This window comes from Clinocottus analis, unplaced genomic scaffold, assembly GCF_023055335.1.
Source record: "Clinocottus analis isolate CAN_PGR_092001 unplaced genomic scaffold, fCliAna1.0.p SCAF_16, whole genome shotgun sequence".
Taxonomy (NCBI): Eukaryota; Metazoa; Chordata; class Actinopteri; order Perciformes; family Cottidae; genus Clinocottus; species Clinocottus analis.
In genome coordinates this window covers 16,165,671-16,185,581 of record NW_027175887.1, presented here as the reverse complement: position 1 = coordinate 16,185,581, position 19,911 = coordinate 16,165,671, and the positions used below count along the sequence as shown (strand labels likewise).

The following is a 19,911-nucleotide window of genomic DNA, read 5'->3' as shown; positions in this document are numbered from 1 at the left end:
CTATTCTCCTCCTCTTCCTCCTCCTCTTCCTCCTCCTTCTCTTCCTCGCCGTTCACTCTCCTCTCCTCCTCCCATGTGGACAAGAAGAAAACACTTCACAAGACTGTCGCTGCATCCGTCAGCGTTCGGCTCTTGCGCATGTAGACACGGGGCTGTGTGCTTGCATGGGCTTGCACATCAGTGTGTGGTTGTGTGTGTGTGTGTGTGTGTGTGTGTGTGTGTGTGTGTGTGTGTGTGTGTGTGTGTGTGTGTGTGTGCGTGACACACAGTGGTCACTGTCTGATGCATCTTTAGCCTGGCTCCAAATCAAAAACACTTGTACTGGATCCCCTCTGGGAGCTAGACAGACAGCAGCAGACTGGCAGCAGCAGAGAGAAAAAGAGAGAGAGAGAGGGGAGGAAGAGAGAGAGAGAGAGAGAGAGAGAGAGAGAGAGAGAGAGAGAGAGAGAGAGAGAGAGAGAGAGAGAGATGGGGAGGAAGAGAGAGAGAGAGCAGAAAATGAACAGATGCAAAGGTGAGAACAGGCAAGGACAGGGCGATGCTTGAGAAGGGAGGGAAGGGACGGAGGCGGAGAAGATGGATACGTGAAGGAGGAGGGAAAAAAAAGAGAAGACGTCGGGCGAAGGAGAAGAGCAGAGATAATGAGAGAGGAGGAAAGATTACTCCATAACAACATAAAGGAGGAGGAGTGGAGGTCTTGAGGGGAAGAGGTGAGGTCATGTTGGTGTCGATGTACGACATCCCCGCTGTGCCGGTTCCTCCCGTCACAAACACCGCGGGTCAAATGGACCGCGTGACGCTCTCAGAGCGCGACGGCCATCTTTTTTTTTTCTCCCCTCCCCCCCTTTTGGCCTTCCGTTCACGCCAAGCTGACTGAGAGTTTTTTTTTATCAGACGTCACAGCTTTTTGTGTATGGAAGCCCATTTACGCACAAACAAAAAAAATTATAACCAAAAAAAGAAAATAAGGACAAAAAATAACAATATTTAGGTCCAAAAAAAAAAAATTAAACTTTTTTTTTCTTTTGTAGACTTTTTTTCATTTTTTTTTCGTCAACTTTTAAAAAAAAAAAAAAAATTTAGACTTTTTTTTTCCGTCAACTTTTTTTTTTCTTTTGTAGACTTTTTTTCCATCAACTTTTTTGGGGGGTTGACTTTTCTTTTCTCGTTTGCTTAGTTGAATCCCATGAGAATTAGCAAACATTTGAAGTATTTCATCTGTTAAAGTAATCTTCAATCCATGTGTATGTCAATAGAGCTGCTTTAGACCGTTTTGTCCTAATTTATTTTTGCCAAAAAGATTTTTTACATTTTTTATTAATCATATTTTTTTTGTCATGATTTTTTTTTTTTTGTCCAATTTTTTTTTATTTGTCCAATTTTATTATTTTGGGAATTATTTTATTATATATATATATTTTTTTATTGTCCTAATTTTCTTTTGGGGGGGTCATAATTTTTTTTTTATGGCGGAAATGGTCTTCCATATTTTTGTCTCCAAAATGGATGCATCTAAAAAAAAGGAGAACTTTTCAGAAGGATTCCAGAGAAGCGCTGCCTTCTTCGTCTACTTCGGTGGCTGGAGAAGGTCAGAAGGTCAGAAGAGTGATGAAGACGACTTCCTGTTTCCTCGAGGGTCTGAAGTCTCACACTTTGCCGATGTCGGAAGTGTCAAAACAAAAGGAAAGCTGGGTTTATGAAATAGATTTTCCAGGTCAAGGTCACTGATGTCACGTCAAATTCTTGTGACGCAATATCTCAGCGACGCTTTGAGGGGAATTTATTTTCAAACACATGGACGGAGGGATGAACGCATGAACTGACGTCATTTTTTTTTACCCCATCGGCGGTCAAATTCATTTCCCCTCCGTGACTAAAAGAAACGACGCGGCAATTATGACAATTTCACACGAAGATCTTAAGGGATTAAACGGTGAAGCGACGGCGTTTTGAGACGTGGATGTGACGGCCGCGAGGCGAGTGACTCTCGCTTTCACGAACGGGAACAACCGACTGCAACGTCTGAAATGTCGTCATGGCCACATTTAAACTATCCATGATCTCCATGACAAACAGCTTTCCACCTCGCAGGCCTTCGGGTGCCCTTGATTCACGTTCTCAACACTTTTTTAGGGGTTCAACCAACCCGTCGGACGCGAGGCTCAGGTTTGTTCCTCGTTGACTGAAATAAGACAGAAGACGTAGCGCTGACGTAGCACATAGCATATGAACCAGACTTCAGTGTTAGCATATTGCTATACATCTTCACGCCCCCAAAAAGAAGAACTCCTTCATGTCGTTGTCTCTTCCCCTTCTCCGTTCCTCCAGTCATCTAATTTTACATCTTTCTAATTAATTCTCTTGATTCATTAGGGATGGAGCGGCGGAGAGAGGGAGGGGGGGGGGGGGGGGATGAGCATGGGAGTGAGGGAGGAGAGAGGATTGGAGCATCTTGCCATCTGCATTTCACCCCTGAGGGGGCAGAAAAAAGATGAGTCTCCATCCAAACTGCAGCGGGGAAAAAAAAAAAAAAAGCACTCTGCAGAGCCCTGAAATAATAAAGAAGAAAGAAGTGAAACAAGAGGAATCAAAGGAGGAAAATAACGAGAGTGAACTTTGCTCAAGGCGGCCTGACCCTCCTCCCGCTGCCGTCTCCTCCTCCGACCGCTTTGTGTTTTGTTTCCTCCTCTCCTCGACTTCCCTTCCCTCCTTTCCGCAACATTTTGCAAGTGTCATGTTGTATTTTGAGAGCCGGCGATGAGACGCGAGAGATCAGGCGGAGGCCAAGACGCTGAGAGACGAGCGCGAGGGGACGGCGACGGAGACGGAGACGGAGGCGGAGACGGAGACGGAGACGGAGGCGGAGACGGAGACGACAGGAAGCACATTAAACATTCAAACTGTGAGATGGAGACGGACACGCAGCATGTTGACGCAGGAGGAGAGCGTCTCCGCTCCAGCATCACCAGAGAGGTTAACCTTTTGGAAACCGTGAGAAAATCCTCCCGCGTCCATTTTAAGTCCCAGCATGCCCCATTCAGATAATCTTTTCATATAAAATATGTCATTTCTTCCATTTTTGAACCGAAGGACACAGTTTTTTGTCTGAAACTTCTTCCTAACAGACCAACACTTTGTTTTATTGTGATTTTTGTTACAGATTCTGATTCTTTAGGTCCTAATCTTTCCAAAAAGGTGTATTATTGACGCTCCAGGAGGCATTTTTAGGGGAATCTGGCTCATATCATGCTGGATGTTCATAGTTATTATCAAAATATTTTTTTAAAGTGATTTTTTTGCACATATACATTTTTTTCTCAAGACTTTGCTGAACAAATACATACAATAAACACAAGTATTGGAATCAATTTGGGGTTCCTACAACGACTCAAACACTGGAGAAAAGGAGGTCTGGAGACAACATTGAAAGTTGCTTCATCGCTTTATGATTTTATCCTAAATGAGGCCGACATTTTGTTCTCTTTGCCATCCTGTTAGATTCATCTTTGTGTGTGAGTTTCATGTCCATAGTTGCATCCAAAGCTCTCTGTTTATTCACCAATTCATTCAATTTAGACGCTATTTATCAGCAAGTTATGAAGATTATCCAGTTATGAGTTTGATTTGAGCATTTAGCCTTGAAGTGAGATAAAAGGATGATTCTCTTCCTCTCCTACTTTCATGTGTTCATTTCTGACTTGTTTTGAAGTTTATTCCCGCTTCATGACAGAGTTTCCACCAGCGCAGCGTTCACATTGAAGTCACACTGGATGCCGTCACATCCGGAGAGGACGTGATGGAGGAACCTGCGCGGTGACAGTTCATTCTCATTCTACGAGGGGAACCGGTCTGTCTGGTGAAGTTTTCATGGTGCGAGGCACCCTGGGGATCCCGGCTGAAGGACCCCTGAAGGGCAGAGCGTCTCCGTCGCAGATAACACTGACAGACACTGCGCTGTGTGCAGCTGCTGCTGGAAACTAAAAAAGCTGCTCCCGCAAGGACGGGGGAGGAGAACGGGACGGCCGACAGATCGGGAACGCACAGATTGGTATTCATTGTCCGATTGCGGTTCAATCGGCGCCGTCTAACGCACACAAAGTGATGTTACCTGAAGCAGAATGCCAAGTAGGTGTGTGTGTGTGTGTGTGTGTGTGTGTGTGTGTGTGTGTGTGTGTGTGTGTGTGTGTGTGTGTGTTGTGTGTGTGTGTGTGTGTGTGTGTGTGTGTGTGTGTGTGTGTGTGTTTGAAGTGAAGCAGCTGTCGTGGAGCTGCAGTCGGAGGAGCCGGACGTCCAAGGAGCCGCTCGGGTCGTTGTCTCGGCGCTGGAGGTCGGAGGACTCGTTATGAACACACTGTGAAGAGGAGGAGAGGAGGAAAGGAGAGGAGGAGAGGAGGAGAGGAGGAAAGGAGAGGAGGAGAGGAGAGGAGAGGAGGAGAGGAGGCAAGGAGAGAAAGAGAGGAGGAGAAGAGGAGAGGAGGAGAGGAGGAGAGAAGGAGAGGAGGAAAGGAGGAGAGGAGGAGAGGATGAGAGGAGGAGAAGAGGAGAGGAGGAGAGAAGGAGAGAAGGAGAGGAGGAGAGGAGGAGAGAAGGAGAGGAGGAAAGGAGGAGAGGAAGAGAGGAGGAGAGGAGGAGAGGAGGAGAGAAGGAGAGGAGGAGAGGAGGAGAGGAGGAGAGAAGGAGAGGAAGAGAGGAGGAGAGGAGGAGAGGAGGAGAGAAGGAGAGAAGGAGAGAAGGAGAGGAGGAGAGGAGGAGAGGAAGAGAGGAGGAGAGGAGGAGAGAAGGAGAGAAGGAGAGAAGGAGAGGAGGAGAGGAGGAGAGGAGGAGAGAAGGAGAGAAGGAGAGGAAGAGAGGAGGAGAGAAGGAGAAGAGGAGAGGAGGAGAGAAGGAGAGGAGGAGAGGAGGAGAGAAAGAGAGGAGGAGAGAAGGAGAGGAGGAGAGGAGGAGAGAAGGAGAGGAGGAGAGAAGGAGAGAAGGAGAGGAGGAGAGAAGGAGAGAAGGAGAGGAGGAGAGGAGGAGAGAAGGAGAGAAGGAGAGGAGGAGAGAAGGAGAGAAGGAGAGGAGGAGAGGAGGAGAGGAGGAGAGAAGGAGAGGAGGAGAGAAGGAGAGGAGGAGAGAAGGAGAGAAGGAGAGGAGGAGAGGCAGGGACACAGAGAAGTGAAGGTGTGAAGCGTCATCGTCCATCAACACAATCACACACACAGCAAAACATGTTGGACTTTAAAGGATTTAAAACTTCATGATGAGACTTGATGTTTAAAGTATTTTATTACTTGATTGTTGTTGAGATGGTTGGGAACACAACAAATGTATAGAATCACAAATTACAACAATAAAAATAAAATAATTTTAGTATATTTTTTCTTTTGAATATCTTTCGCTTTTTAAAATATATTTTTTACTTTTTATCTATTTTTGTAATTTGCAATCATTTGATTGTTTGTGATATGTAATTTTATTGTTTATTTAATTTTAATTATTTTTTGTTGTAATTTGTAATTTCATGAATGTTTTGTTTTCTCATTACATCTCAACAACAATCAAAATATAAAATGCACAAAACATCTATATATATATATATATATATATATATATATATATATATATATATATATATTATATATATATATATATATATATAGTAGCCCCCCTTTGTGATCCCATACATCAACTGTAAAGCCTCTGATTTTAACTTGACTGTATATGTGTGTGTGTGTGTGTGTGTGTGTGTGTGTGTGTGTGTGTGTGTGTGTGTGTGTGTGTGTGTGTGTGTGTGTGTGACAGTGGGTCTCAACACCATCTGCAGGCTCCAGCGTTCCCGCTCTCGCTGTTTAAGATGCAGAGAGCCTTTTGTCTTCAGGAAGGTCGACGCCCGCTCTCTCTCTCTCTCTCTCTCTCTCTCTCTCTCTCTCTCTCTCTCTCTCTCTCTCTCTCTCTCTCTCTCTCTCTCTCTCTCGCTCTCTCTCTCTCTCTCTCTCTCTCTCTCTCTCTCTCTCTCTCTGCAAGCTAACGTGACAAACTGCTCCTGATGCTCCATGACGTGCAACAAAAAAAAAGTGTGTGGGCGCGAGAGATGGATGAGGGTGAAAGGGAAGAGGAAGGTGAGGGCAGAAAAAAGAGAAGAAGTAAGTGGGCTGTTAAGAGAGAATAAGGATTTTTTTAAAGACAGCGTGAAAGAAAGAATACAAAATAAAGTAAGAGAGAGGAAGAATATAGATGGATGTTTCCAGGGATGTCACCACATAATGAAGCGTTTTAGTTTTCCACCTGATTGATCACGTTCACACGTGAACTTTAACTATGAACTTAACTATGAACTATGAACCTAACTATGAACATCCAGCATGATATGAGTCAGATTCCATCAAAAAAGCCTCCTGGAGCGTCAATAAGACACCTTTTTAGAAAGATTAGGACCTAAAGAATCAGAATCTGCAACAAAAATCACAATAAAACAAAGTCTTCTCCTGTTAGGAAGAAGTTTGAGACAAGAAACCGTGTCGTCCGGTGAAAAAATGGACAAATTACGTTTTTTATGCCAAAAAGATTGTCTGAATGGGGCATGCTGGGACTTCAAATTGGAGCGGGAGCACGGTTTCCAAATGGTTAACCTCTCTGAACATGCAAAAAAAAGTGCGAGTGTGAAGGAACTCTCGTCACAGAGAGACGCAGCGCGTCGCCTCGTTTCTCAGTTTCAATCTCTCACTTTGTGTTTCAAGGAACTCAATTTGCCTCCCAAGTGAGACAAAATGGAGACGCGACATTATCTAGCTTTTGGCACACTGTTACGAATGAATAAACACACACACGCACATGTTCACACACACGTTCAACTTCTTTTGACCCAAAGTCTTGACCTTGATGATTAATCCCTCGTTTCATGAATGAGGCTACAAAGCTGTGAAATACGTCCTATTGTTTAAAGTGTTGTTTTCCTGCCTGTGTTCTTGTTATCAAGAATAATAACAACGTTCAGCATCAGTTTTCATCCGCTTCTGAGTTCGTAAGAGGACAAAAGCCCAAATAAAGTTTGTTTTTAAGGAAGTGAAAAGCCTTCAGTGGCGTTGAAAGAGTCCCCCGGACATCATCGGTCACGTTCAATGAGAAAAATCAATTTGTGGATATGTCATCATAATGAAATAGGACTCTCTGAGACAGTTACGCCTTTTTTCTGGATTGGAGAAGAAGAAAAAAACTAATATATTTAATGTGTTGCTGTGGTGACGTGATTGCAGAGGAGAGAGTAAAACTAATTCATAAAAACATCACATTTCTTCTGTCTCAGACCTGTAGAAAGCCTCCATGTGCTGCATCTTCGCCTCATCAGCGAGTGTTGGTACGTGTTTATTTCTGCTCCTGTGTGTGTGTGTGTGTGTGCGTGTGTGTGTGTGTTTACGTGTGTGTGTGTGTGTGTGTGTGTGTGTGTGTTTACGTGTGTGTGCGTGCCGCTCCGCGTGGCGTCAGCGCTCCAGAGCGAAAAAAAGAAGACGCTGATTGGCGATAACCAGTGTGAATGACTAATTAGAGCTGGTGGCAGGCAGCGAGACTGCCTCTGCCACTTCACTGTGAATGGGCCTTTGATGCTGAATCCAAGCCCTCCGAGTTCAAATAACACATGTGCACACACACACACAGACACACACACACACACTGCTCATGCGATTGCAGATGGAGGGGACGCATAGGCCCATATTCATACAGAACTGGCGTCCGTGGGTCCGACTGGTCTCAGTGGTCATCAGGCGTTTTCTCTCGTCTTTCTTGGCGCCTCGAAAGAAATTCCAGCCAAGTGTCCACGGCAGGTGCGCGCCTCATTGCAAACACTCCCACAATGCAGTGCAGCGCTCTTTGAGTGGTCACAAGGTACAAAATTAAGAAAAAAAACTGGGATAAATACAAAAAAAAACAGAAAATAACATGTCAGGTATCAAATTAAACATAAAAATCAGGGCTACAAAAACAACCTGTTAACACAACTCAAACAATAAAAAGGATTAAGGTAAGGGGAGGGCTTAAAGATAGATAGACAGATAGATAGATAGATAGATAGATAGATAGATAGATAGATAGATAGATAGATAGATAGATAGATAGATAGATAGATAGATAGATAGATAGATAGATAGATAGATAGATAGATAACTGTATTTATCCCCAGTGGGGAAACTCATTTGTCACCTTAGACAACAGACAAAAAACACATGACAAGAACAAACACCATAAAATGCCGTGGTGCATGTCTCTGAACCAAATGTCGACTCTTTAAACACACCACGGCCGACGTGCGTCGTCTCGTTCGGCCTCTTTGACGACGTCGATGATTAAATGTATTGATCGAGCGGCGGCTGGAAGGCCGAGCAGGATATGTTACACTTCTGGGACCGAACGGGAGGTGGAAAAGTTAGCGAGCGACGTGCTAGCTGTGTAGCTCGTACGGTGGCACGGCGCCGTCTCTGCCAAGACTCAACGACTCAACATGAACGCATCCACGCACGCTGCTCTGAAGCGCTCACACAAATGTGCTTTATCACGTCATGTCCATCACAATATGTCGACAAACATTTATTAGTGATGATTCCAAAAGCCTGAATTAGCAGCAATTGCACTTTTTCACTTATTTGGAAACTGCTACTTCTTCCTCCATCCTCTTCCCTTTTCTGCACTGACACACACATGAAAACACACACCACACTGCAAAAAAAACAGCTGTTACATTGCTGCTGCTGCTGCTGCTGCTCTACTTCTTTGATTGCAGCGCTGCGTAGCGCGGCTCACACTGCCCCCAGCAGGCCGCGGGGGGAACTGCGCCTCAGCCCGACGCGGCAGCAGCAGCTGCAGCACTCGTGACTCTCCTGCTGCGAGATGACGCACCGAGAGAGAGACAATAGATATGAATTCAATATGCAACAACTCCTCACAACGAGGACGCCGGGAAGAGAGAGGGATGGAGAGAGAGAGAGAGAGAGAGAGAGAGAGAGAGAGAGAGAGAGAGAGAGAGAGAGAGAGAGAGAGAGAGATGAATTCAATATGCAACAACTCCTCACAACGAGGATGAGAGAGAGAGAGAGCTGATTGGGTTATGTGATGGAGAGAGTCAACGCTGGATTTAGATGGAGGGATGGAGAGAGGGGGGGGGAGAGAGAGAGAGAGAGAGAGAGAGAGAGAGAGAAAAGGGGAGAGAAAGAGAGAGAAAAAGGCAGACAAAGAGAGAAACTGAGACAGACAGATGGAGATACAGAGAGAGAGACGGAGAAACAGACAGAGAGAAACAGAAAGAGAGAGAGAGAGAGAGAGAGGAGAGAGAGAGAGAGAGAGAGAGAGAGAGAGAGAGAGAGAGAGAGAGAGACATGTATGAGATATTTTCATACACATTTGCATCATAACTCCACCGGGTCGCTTTACACACTATGAGCTCCGGCGTGATGGATGTCTCTGAATGAATGATTATGAACAAACCTTTCGTTCTAGAAGGTATCGAACATGTGACTTTGTCCCGTCACCCTCATGTGAGCGTTAACACACACGCACAAACACACACAAACACACACACGACACAGAATGAAATCACCCACCACACCATTTTCCAATTATTCTTTATCATCTCAGCCTTCATCATTCATTCATCCATTCATGAGAGGGGCGTGTGTTGTGTGTGTGTGTGTGTGTGTGTGTGTGTGTGTGTGTGTGTGTGTGTGTGTGTGTGTGTGTGTGTGTGTGTGTGTGTGTGTGTGTGTGTGTGTGTGCGTGCGTGCCTGTGTGTGTTAATGTGATATGACTTGGCTGGGCTGGCTCACCACAATGCAATCCAACAGCCATGATCTGTGGCATCCATCAAACCAGACTCACACGCCCCCGCACACACACACACACACACACACACACACACACACACATATACACAAACACACACACGCACCCACATTACACACATTTAGAGTACTTGCCATCTTGATCTGAGCGCAATCCAGGAGAGGTTGCCAGAAGGAAAGGTCGAACTGCAATCACTCATAAGAGACGCACACACACACACACACACACACACACACACACAAACACATGCACACACAATTACCGGCATGCACCTGCTCCTCAGTATGTATTAAAAAGGTACACTTCTGGGCTTCTGGTGTAAAGTAAGTACATTTTACACCAAAAGCCGAGATACAAAATTCCTACACACACACACACACACACACACACACACAGATAATATATTGCCCTCCTACATGAATATAAATCCCGTCCGGCATCCTATCTTCCTAAATGTGTCCATGATTGTTTGTCATCCGGTGAATCCAGAGCGTGGTGAAGTGAAGCGGCTCCACTTCACTGCTCTGAACTCTCCAGAAGCTCCTCTGAGGAGCAACAGTCCACTCCTGCAACCACTTTACTGGAGTTCAGCGACGGCGTGGAGTAGAAACTGAGTTTAACAGAGAGTCTGTGAGATGAACCGCGAGTTCATCGAATCCCACCGCAGCGCTTTGAAAGGTTGTTTTTTCAAAACCTCGGATCTTTTTGACTCTCGATTGTTGCACTTTAAATTCTTGACGGTCGTGAAATGGATTAGTTTGACATATTTGGAGAAACACTTTCCTTTCATGAGATGGAGAAAAACAACATTTAACACCCTCATACTTTGACTCTGTGTGTCTATGTATGTATATGTGGATGTATTCTCTTTTTTATTCCATTTTATCACATTTTGCTATATATATTTTCTCTTTTAAAGAGCCTCCAGTGGACAGGTGTTGGTAATTAGCATTCGCTGTACACGCAACACATCTGGTTTTCTTTTGTGCGTAGATATGTGCTAATAAAGCAAGGAAACAGTGAGAGAGAGGTCTCGACCGGTACCCTTCATCTCCGATGACGAGTGCCTGTAAAACAGATAAACGACAAAACAATCGAGCGACGCAATGTCACCGGTGACACGGAGTACACAATGAAGTGCGTTTGATGAGGTTTAATTGTTTCCAGGTTCCCTTAACGTCGCTTTTGAAGGCCTTCAAAGGAGCCACGAGTTGGGTAAACACTCCTTCACACTGATAAAACGGCGTTAACGTTTATCGGCGGTTATTCTGTGAGCTAGCTTGACGCTACCGCGGCTATCGAGCCGCGCGGCGGCGGCCCGACCTCACGAAACCGACCTAATGAGACGCGGTCCGAAAATGTCAACGGTTCAATAATCGTGCAGATGAAAGACATCCAACCGCAACACAGACACACACCGACCGCTTGACAGAGAACTCACGACGTGCCGAGCTTTGACCTTTGACCTTTAGTAAACCAATTTCAAGCACCAAAGCAGTTCATCCACGTGAGAAAAGCTAATGTTTTCACAAAAATCGAGCTTAGATTGTCCAGCTTTAGGGCCATATTATCTCTTCACACTACTCCTTATGACAATGGTGCCTCATTGCATACAGAGATGAGATTGTTCTACAATTTTTGACGTACAACACACGGGTATGTATCTCATATGCAAGAGCTTATAGTCCTTTAATCGAGGAAGTAACCATATATGGTCACGAGTGCCCTATGAAGGGTTTTAAAAGGTGACTTTAAGTCACACTATTCCTTGATGTTGTGTTTAAATATGCGTACAACAGTAGGTTTGGGACGTTCTTCAACCCCAAAACAATGAAGTGAAAGCTTTATCAGGATGAAACTGTCAATCAATAAACCAGAATCATTGAACCAAAACTTTAAGAAATGGATGAAATGAACCCATTTGATTCGGTTTTGTTTCTCACGTCTTAAATCTGTGTGAAATAGTGTTTCTCTGTATCGTGATGTGCTAAACGGATGTATGGACGGACTCGTATTGTTCCGTTCTCGTCTTCCCACCACTCAGAGCGCCTTCACACCACAAGTCATTCACACCTTCACACCCAGTCAGGCAAGCAAGGAAAGGTGCCACCATCCATCAGGGATACTTAACCATTCACACACACACACACACACACACACACTGATGCCTTCAGGAGAGCAATTTGGGGTTAAGTGTCTTTCCCAAGGACACATGGAGATGGCCTGGAGCAGCCAAGTCCTCCTTGTTCAAGTGAGGATTATTCAGATTTACTCAAAGTGTGCATGAAGGGCTCAAAATGTCTGAGCGGGAAGCGCCCTCGTACACTTGACAGTTTGACAGCGAGACCTCACACACACTCGGCGGGAACACACACCTGAGAGTCTGTGCGTGCGTGGAGGACTTTGGGCATTAAACCTTTGACCTTCTGGTAAAAGAGCGTCCAGAAGGAGTTGAGTCCACCTCCTGCCTGTGGGTTTGGATTAAGGATATTCCGATGTGGAGTTCAGATGAACGAGAGCGAAGAGTGCAAAGGGACGGCCGAAGAGTCACGCCAACAGATGGCACACAGTCGGGGACACATCAACGTATTAAACCCATGACAGACGCAGTGTGAGGTGTGTGTGTCTGTGGGTTATTGTGTCGATATGTGTTCATGTAATTGTGTATGCAAACTGTTCGCTGAGTCCTCTTTTTTTTTTTGGGAGAATGATTAGTCAAAGCCCAGAGTTTGACACAATGAGATCAACCCGGCTGAGGAGAAGGCATACATTACTGTTCTGGGCCAACACACACACACACATACACACACACACACACAAACACACACCTACGCGTTAACGGCACTGAGGGGAAAAAAGGCACGGGGGCATTCAGGTGTTTCGTCAATCACAAACACACAAAATAGTGCAGGGAAACACACACATGCATACACACACACACACACACACACACAAACACACACTTGTTGTTTTGCAGTTGTTTGTCTATCTCTTCCTCTCCGACATCTTTATTCTCCGTTTGTCTCAGCGCTATCACTGCTGGTTCCCCCTCAACCGTTCTCTCTTCTTCTCTCGTTTTCCTCTCTCTCTCTCTCTCTCTCTCTCTCTCTCTCTCTCTCTCTCTCTCTCTCTCTCTCTCTCTCTCTCTCTCTCTGCATTTATCTTCTCATTTCCCCCTCTTCCCCTCTCTCCGCCAGCGATCCGCTGCACTCGCTCTGTTACCTCCTTGTCGTTTACCTGCATAAGCTGCCTCCTCCAATCTCGTGTCATCCTTTTGTTTTCATCTGGGAGCAACATTTATCCTCTTCACCCATCCTTTTTCCATCAACACTTTCTCCTCCTTCCCTTTTCCAAAACCCCCAATCACACACTCCCTCCTCCTCCTCCTCCTCTTCCTCTCACTCGCCCAGTGATATCTAAGTCAGTTTACCTAACTGCCTTCCCGCATTACTCTGAAGAATGAAATTTCCGGCCGATTCAGTCTCCCTGCTTCTATTTATATTCTCCATGTTTTGTTTGTCTGCCTCCTCTCGCTGCTCGTGTCCACGTCTCTATTTTCTCTTGTGTAAAGGTCACCGCGGTGTGTTAAGTTCAAATTATGTTCAAACCCTGCGGGAGCAAATGTACGCATGAGGCGAGAGAGATCGTGTGCAACGACACACGTTTTCTGTCTTTTAGGTAGAAGTGAAAGTTTGAACGCTTTTGAGAGATTCAATGAAATAGTTTTCTGCAAAAATTGGGATTTGAAATGCTCTTAATGTGTTTAATTATCAGCAGGTGTTTGAGTCATCGTAAAAACCCCAAATTGATTCCAATACTTGTGTTTATTGTATGTATTTGTTCAGCAAAGTCTTGAGAAAAAAATGTATATCTGCAAAAAAAAACACTTTAAAAAGATATTTTGATCATAACTATGAACATTCAGCATGATATGAGCCAGATTCCCCGAAAATGCCTCCTTGAGTGTCAATAAGACACCTTTTTGGAAAGATCAGGACCTAAAGAGTCAGAATCTGCAACAAGTTCACAATAAAACAAAGTCTTGGTCTGTTAGGAAGGAGTTTCAGTCAAGAAACTGTCGTTCGGTTCAAAAATGAGAAAAATGACGTATTTTATGCCAAAAGATTGTCTGAATGGGGCATGCTGGGACTTAAAATGGGAGCGGGAGGATTTTCGCACAGTTTCCAAAAGGTTAACTCTCACAGATATTCTTTTACTTATTGATCTGTGTAATATAGTATTTCCAGACCGCCTCTATTGGTGGCTGATGGGTGAAAAGTGTCATGCATGTTGAACAAAACCGCCGCACAATATTTTCTCGCGCCGGCCAAACGAGGTCGAGCTTGTTCTCAGAAAGTCAAACTCGATCAGCCATCAGCGGACGGGATTTATCGACCGAGCTAAAAGACGTGGGCGGAGAATCCGAAACTGGCACGCGACCTTAATAGGTGTGTGATGAATGTGAGAAAAAAAAAGAAAAGTTGTGCATTTGTGTCTACAGAAGGATGTATGGATTTTCACTGCCTCGCTGCCTAAGTGGGACACTTAAAATAGCTCCTCGGGCCTCGTATGGAGGACACGGCTGTAAACCACCACATTGTGTGTACGCCGCACACACACACACCTTTGCATGAGCATCATGTGTGCATTAATGCCGTTGCAGCTGATAGTTTTTGTGCGTCAGGTGTTCCTCGCTCGTCTCATATCGCGGCGCTCCGGCTGAAGTAATGCCGCGTGCTCGACAAGCGGACGCTGCGTCACAAGGGATAAACCGAGTCAACAGATTGCCTCAACAGTTGCTCCTGGTGTAAAAAAAACAGTGCAGCGAGCTGCGAGCAGCACGCAGTCAGCATGCTGGAGGAGGATGAGAGCAGAGTTCATGATGTGTAGCTGTGAAACGCTTCCAGGTTGCAGTTTCGTCCTGCAGGTGCATCCACAGCCGCTTCAGCACTCCACACTAGTTGTAATCAGCTTGAGAACTCCACTGTTCGTTGTTCTCCAGTGATATTGATTGTTTACACGGTAGTTTTTACAACGCGTCAAGTACCACCGAAGGCCATGCTGTGGTTTGAAAAGTATCTGATTTGAAGCTGCGATAAAAAACCTTGTTGTGCAATCTGAAACACATCTTACATTTTCTTTTTTTTAACTAAATAATTTGTTTTGCATGCTCATCCTTCGGAGAGAGTGACGGAGTAAGCTTTGATATATATATACATATATGTATATATGCACACATATACATGTATGTATATGTATTTAGTGGTGTCTGTGGCATAAGTGTGACAAGTTGAAAGATGTTTTGAGATCGTTTTGAAAGCTGGACTCGATTACTTTAGTCTTGAACTTTAATACAGGCTGTGATATAAATGAATATAACTGTTAAAAGATGTGTTGATGTCATTGTCTGTCTGGTTTGGAGCATGGTTTGTGTTGGAGGGATCGTTTTGAGATCGTTTTGAATCGTTTTGTATTGTTTGAGATCGTTTTGAGATCGTTTTCGTCTACAGTCTGGGCCCGATTGCTTTGGTCTGCGCCTGTAGATCACTCGAAATTTCGCGGTCTTTTCATTCCAGTAAACGTTTCGCTAACAGAAACTGCTTGAACACTCTCCTGATTATTTCTCCTCCTGTTTTCAGGTATGTTGTTTAATTAATGAAGTTAGCGTGTCAGTATGAATGTGGGCTGTTTCATGAGAATGTTGTGTATCTATTTTGTTTACTTTAGAGTTGTGTGTGTGTGGGGCGCTGTGCTGTGTGAGTGAGTTCCTACTAGCTGTAGCTAGCTGTGGCTAGCTGCGGCTACCTGCAGCTACCTGTGGCTAGCTGTGGCTAGTGTAGCCTAGCTGCCATTTTGTAAAGGGATTGGGTTTTGTGTTTGGGAATATGCACATGTGTATATATGTTTATATGTTGATTATTGTTTTAAGTGTATACATCAGTCTAGGAAACCTTTTGCTGATAGAAACTGCGTTATCGCTGATTATTTATCCCCCAGTTTTCAGGGGTGTAACATAAGCAATGCATTTTAATTCTGCTTTGCTCATCCATAGACGAATAACGCACCAAACAGACCTGCGTAACAACTCTAATAACCTAGTTTGCAAGTTCTTGGCAGCATGTTGTGTGGATACTTTCTAAATAATCCAAATTCAGCTCTTAACCTTTTGAAAACGCATCTATTTTTAAGCCTCTGCTTGAAAATTGCATACCCAAACTAATAAAAAAGGTGTATGTTTGCAACCACTAGGGTTATTTGAATCATTTTGGTGTTATAATAAAATAGTTTATTGTTAGTTGTGTGTTCAGATGTGTAAATATCAGTCTATATGTTACTGGTTATGAGTACATGAAGTAAATTATACAGTTTTATCGCAATATCTGCCGTAGGGGCTCCACAGTTTCCAAGGGGTTGAAATGAAATAATACCATTGCAACTTTCGCCTGTGCATTAAACACACACACACAAGCGTGAAATGTGCAGAAGCAAGTTTCATCAGCAACGAGAGAGCAAATAAAGCCGACCTTCTGACCTCACACCCGCCGCCTGCCGCCTCTTCTCTCCAGGAGAATCAGTGGTTTTGTTGCGACCTCGTGGTTCGGTTGTGCGGCGTCATCGCTTGCCAACGCTTCCTCCGGGACCCTGTTGCTTCACCTGTTGAACGGTTTTAAGGTAAAGCAGAGGCAGAGGGATGTTTAATTCGCTTTAACAATGACTTTACACAGTTCTGAGGCAAAGATTTTAACTTTGAAGTCCATCCTTCTCTCCAATCCTTAGACTGTCCCACATTATAAATGTTGTCATCCATCACGCGGGCGAAGGCAGAAATGTTTGTGCCGCCTCTGTTTGAACGTTCGACTCGTCTTCTATTCGATTGCTTAAATGAAAAGAAACGGCTTCCTTTGTCAGAGACTCTCTGTATTCAATTAGGATTTGCCCACCGTCGCTTCCAGAGCAGCACAACAAAAAACTTGGCTCTCGTAGTCCTACCTCCAACAAATCTCACTGATTTATGTCCTCTACTGTGAGCAGTCTAGTCCGTGTGTGTGTGTGTGTGTGTGTGTGTGTGTGTGTGTGGAAAAGTTTTAGGTCAGCCCACAGAGAAAGCTCATAAAAAGGGCAACAAAAAAAAACAAGAAATGAGAAAACAAATTCAAGGTCTGAGGGCTTGGGTGCATTATGTGAAAGTAATGTGTGTGTGTGTGTGTGTGTGTGTGTGTGTGTGTGTGTGTGTGTGTGTGTGTGTGTGTGTGTGTGTGAGACTTTTAAATTTACTGTTGTAGAATATACACAACGTACATCTCACTAGGCATGACTGAGCAGCTCAACCTCTCTCTCTACTTCTGTTTCTCTCAAACTTCACTTCTTTGTGTCACAAATGTGTCTTTGTGTGTGCGCGTGTGTGTGCACACGCAAACATCGCACTGCCATACAGCGAGGAAAGGACACCGTATTCATGAATGCGTATTGCAGTCAAGGGTTTTTTTGTTGCAGTCGTTGTGAAACCTAACGAGAGTGTTTTGGGGGGAAATCTCTGCTCTCTACAAACACCAGCCAGGTGGCGGTTCACTAGGCGTAGTGTGTGTTTGGAGGGCGATGCTCTTCTAATGTTTTGGGAAAAGTGGCGTCGACCATGACTCGCAGACGGGCGATGTAAAAGAGCTGGCATGGGGCGACGGGCGTCAGGAGGAGCGGCCTCACTGAACCTCGAACATTCAACATTGCATTTTGTTTTCACGCAGAGACGGACGCAACAAAGCGTTCCTACGTCGGACTTCGACTGTGCAGCTGTGTTGACGTCGGCTCTGTGAACCGTGCGATATCCGGACTCGCCCATAAGGCCCCAGTGCATTATGGGACACATGCAGAGGCGGTGACCTGAGCCAGAACGAGGCTCTGCTGCACTTCACTCAGGTATAAAACAGAATTACCACACAGTGTGACAGATACAGTAAAGCCTCATTAAATGAACATTGCACTCACGTATCAGCTGTTTTTGTTTTAAATTGGATTACATTTTTTTTTCCAATAAAAAAACAGACTGATTTTAACCTTTTTTGGGGGGATTTAACTCACTAAATATGTCTTCTTTTAGGTTTAATTATTGGCTAGATTTGTATTTTTTACTTTGCTTTCACAAAGCTGGGTCTTATTCTGTTTAGCTACTAAAATCAATTTAAGTTTGAACACTTTTCATGACGTAAATGCAATGTTTTCTTAATATACTGTAAGATGTAACGCAGCTTTACAGATAATTTTAAGTAACTAAACTAAATAAATGGGTCAAATCCAAATTAAACATCAGTTTTCTTCTCTTCATTATCATCACTTTTTACATCTTTTATCTTTGCATTAAGTGAAGAAAACCTTGTTTTTTTTAATAATAAAGACTTGAGTTATCGTTGTACTGATGGACCTATTTCTGTGTCCACTAATCTGAAAGTGTCGCCTATATAAGTGTTTTCAGTAAATAATAGAAATATTCTGTAAAATCTATCCTGTGACTTCTTCCTCGACGGTCGTGCATCACTGCTGCTCAGTCGGCCATGTTTCATTCATCGGCAGAGAAAGCAAACGGGTGCAACAGCAGCAGCAGAATGCCAACACCGCTGACGTCGATAACATGGAAACACAAACAAAAACAACACACAAACACACTCAAATCCCCACACGCAAACACGGAAACACCCAGAGACGGCACTGTAAACATACACATGAAACAGGAAATGGAATGCGTGAGCAAGATGTAAGGAAGTGCTCTGAGGCATGAATAGAGAGTTATATAACGTGTGTGTGTGTGTGTCACGGGAAGACATAGGGTTCAGTGACTAAAGTATGTTGTGTTGTGTGAGCGGTCATGTGCCAGTTCCTCACACACTGACTGGAGACAAAGGGCAAAATCTGATGGATTGACGGTTGCATAAGAAAAACAATTGAACGGATGTGGTGACGGGGCTTGTGGCTAACAATCGCTAGCGAGGGAACCCCAACGTTGGCTAACGCGGCGTAACGCGGGCAGGCGCTCAAGAAGATCCGTGCCTGTTCTCTTAAAGGGAAACCAGTATTGACTTTTAAGTGCAACCGCAGTGTAATCCCATTTCAAAATGGAGCTGAAAGAGGAGCGTTCTGTTTGAAGTGCGAGATGATCCCTCCCTCGCTTCGGAGAACGTGTTTCTCTCCGTCCACTAATACCAGTTCAGATGCTCTGTTTTTGCCTGTAGACATTCAAACTTTTAATAATAATAATGCGCAGCGGTGGATTTACTGTCTGTCACTGCGAGCGCTACATGTTTTTAATCTGAGCGCCGGCAAAGTGCGCGAGGGCTTAGCATGAGAGCTAGCCCTCCGTGTGCTGGGGGTGTGTGCGGGCGCGCTCCTTTTAATCAAGTGTGTTGACCTCAGTTCAGTTCAGTCGCTCTGACAGAACCTGTTAGCCAACACATGAGCACGGACACACACACACACACAAACAGACACACGCGCATGGACACGCATAGCGGATCCACACCAACTAGCATACACACTTCAAGACATGCAAACAAGGATGCACTGTACAGAGAGACACGGGCCTAGAGTACACGTACACACACAACCACACACACACGCACAGTGATTAAGGACATAACACAGGAGTCAGCAGAATCACTCTTTGGACACAAGAGGGGTGAGTCAGAAAGCCCAATTCCCCCCCACCCCCACCTCTCCACACACACACACACACACACACAAACACACGCATAACTGGGAATAGTTGAGTCATAACAACTCAGAAGGCCCTGAGGTAAAACTGAAGAAAATATATTTGAACAAACTGAGTGTCATTGTATTGGGAGATACCATGAAGATGATGTCATGGTAGTGTGTGTGGGGGGGGGGGATGCATGCATGATGCATGCGTGTGTGGGTGTATGAATGTGTGTTTGTGCGTCATCCTAGCCCATAACTCACTACTTTGATTTTAAGAAGAATGATTGAAGGAATTTTCCCACATGACAAATGTTGACATGATGATGGATCAATTGAGGCACTGTGTGTGTGTGTGTGTGTGTGTGTGTGTCTTAATTGCTTAATTAAATAGTGCGCTCCTACAACATCAGATCGCCG

General features: G+C 44.5%; 1 long non-coding RNA gene across 1 annotated transcript in view; it reads left to right on the top strand.

The window, feature by feature from the left end:
* Positions 1-15,387: 15,387 nt before the first annotated feature.
* LOC137787140 (uncharacterized) overlaps positions 15,388-19,911 on the top strand; it is a 28,630-nt gene continuing 24,106 nt past the window's right edge. Inside the window, exons 1-2 of the long non-coding RNA XR_011077613.1 lie at positions 15,388-15,446; positions 17,550-17,721. This is a non-coding gene — a long non-coding RNA (uncharacterized lncRNA). The remainder of the gene's footprint in view (positions 15,447-17,549; positions 17,722-19,911) is intronic.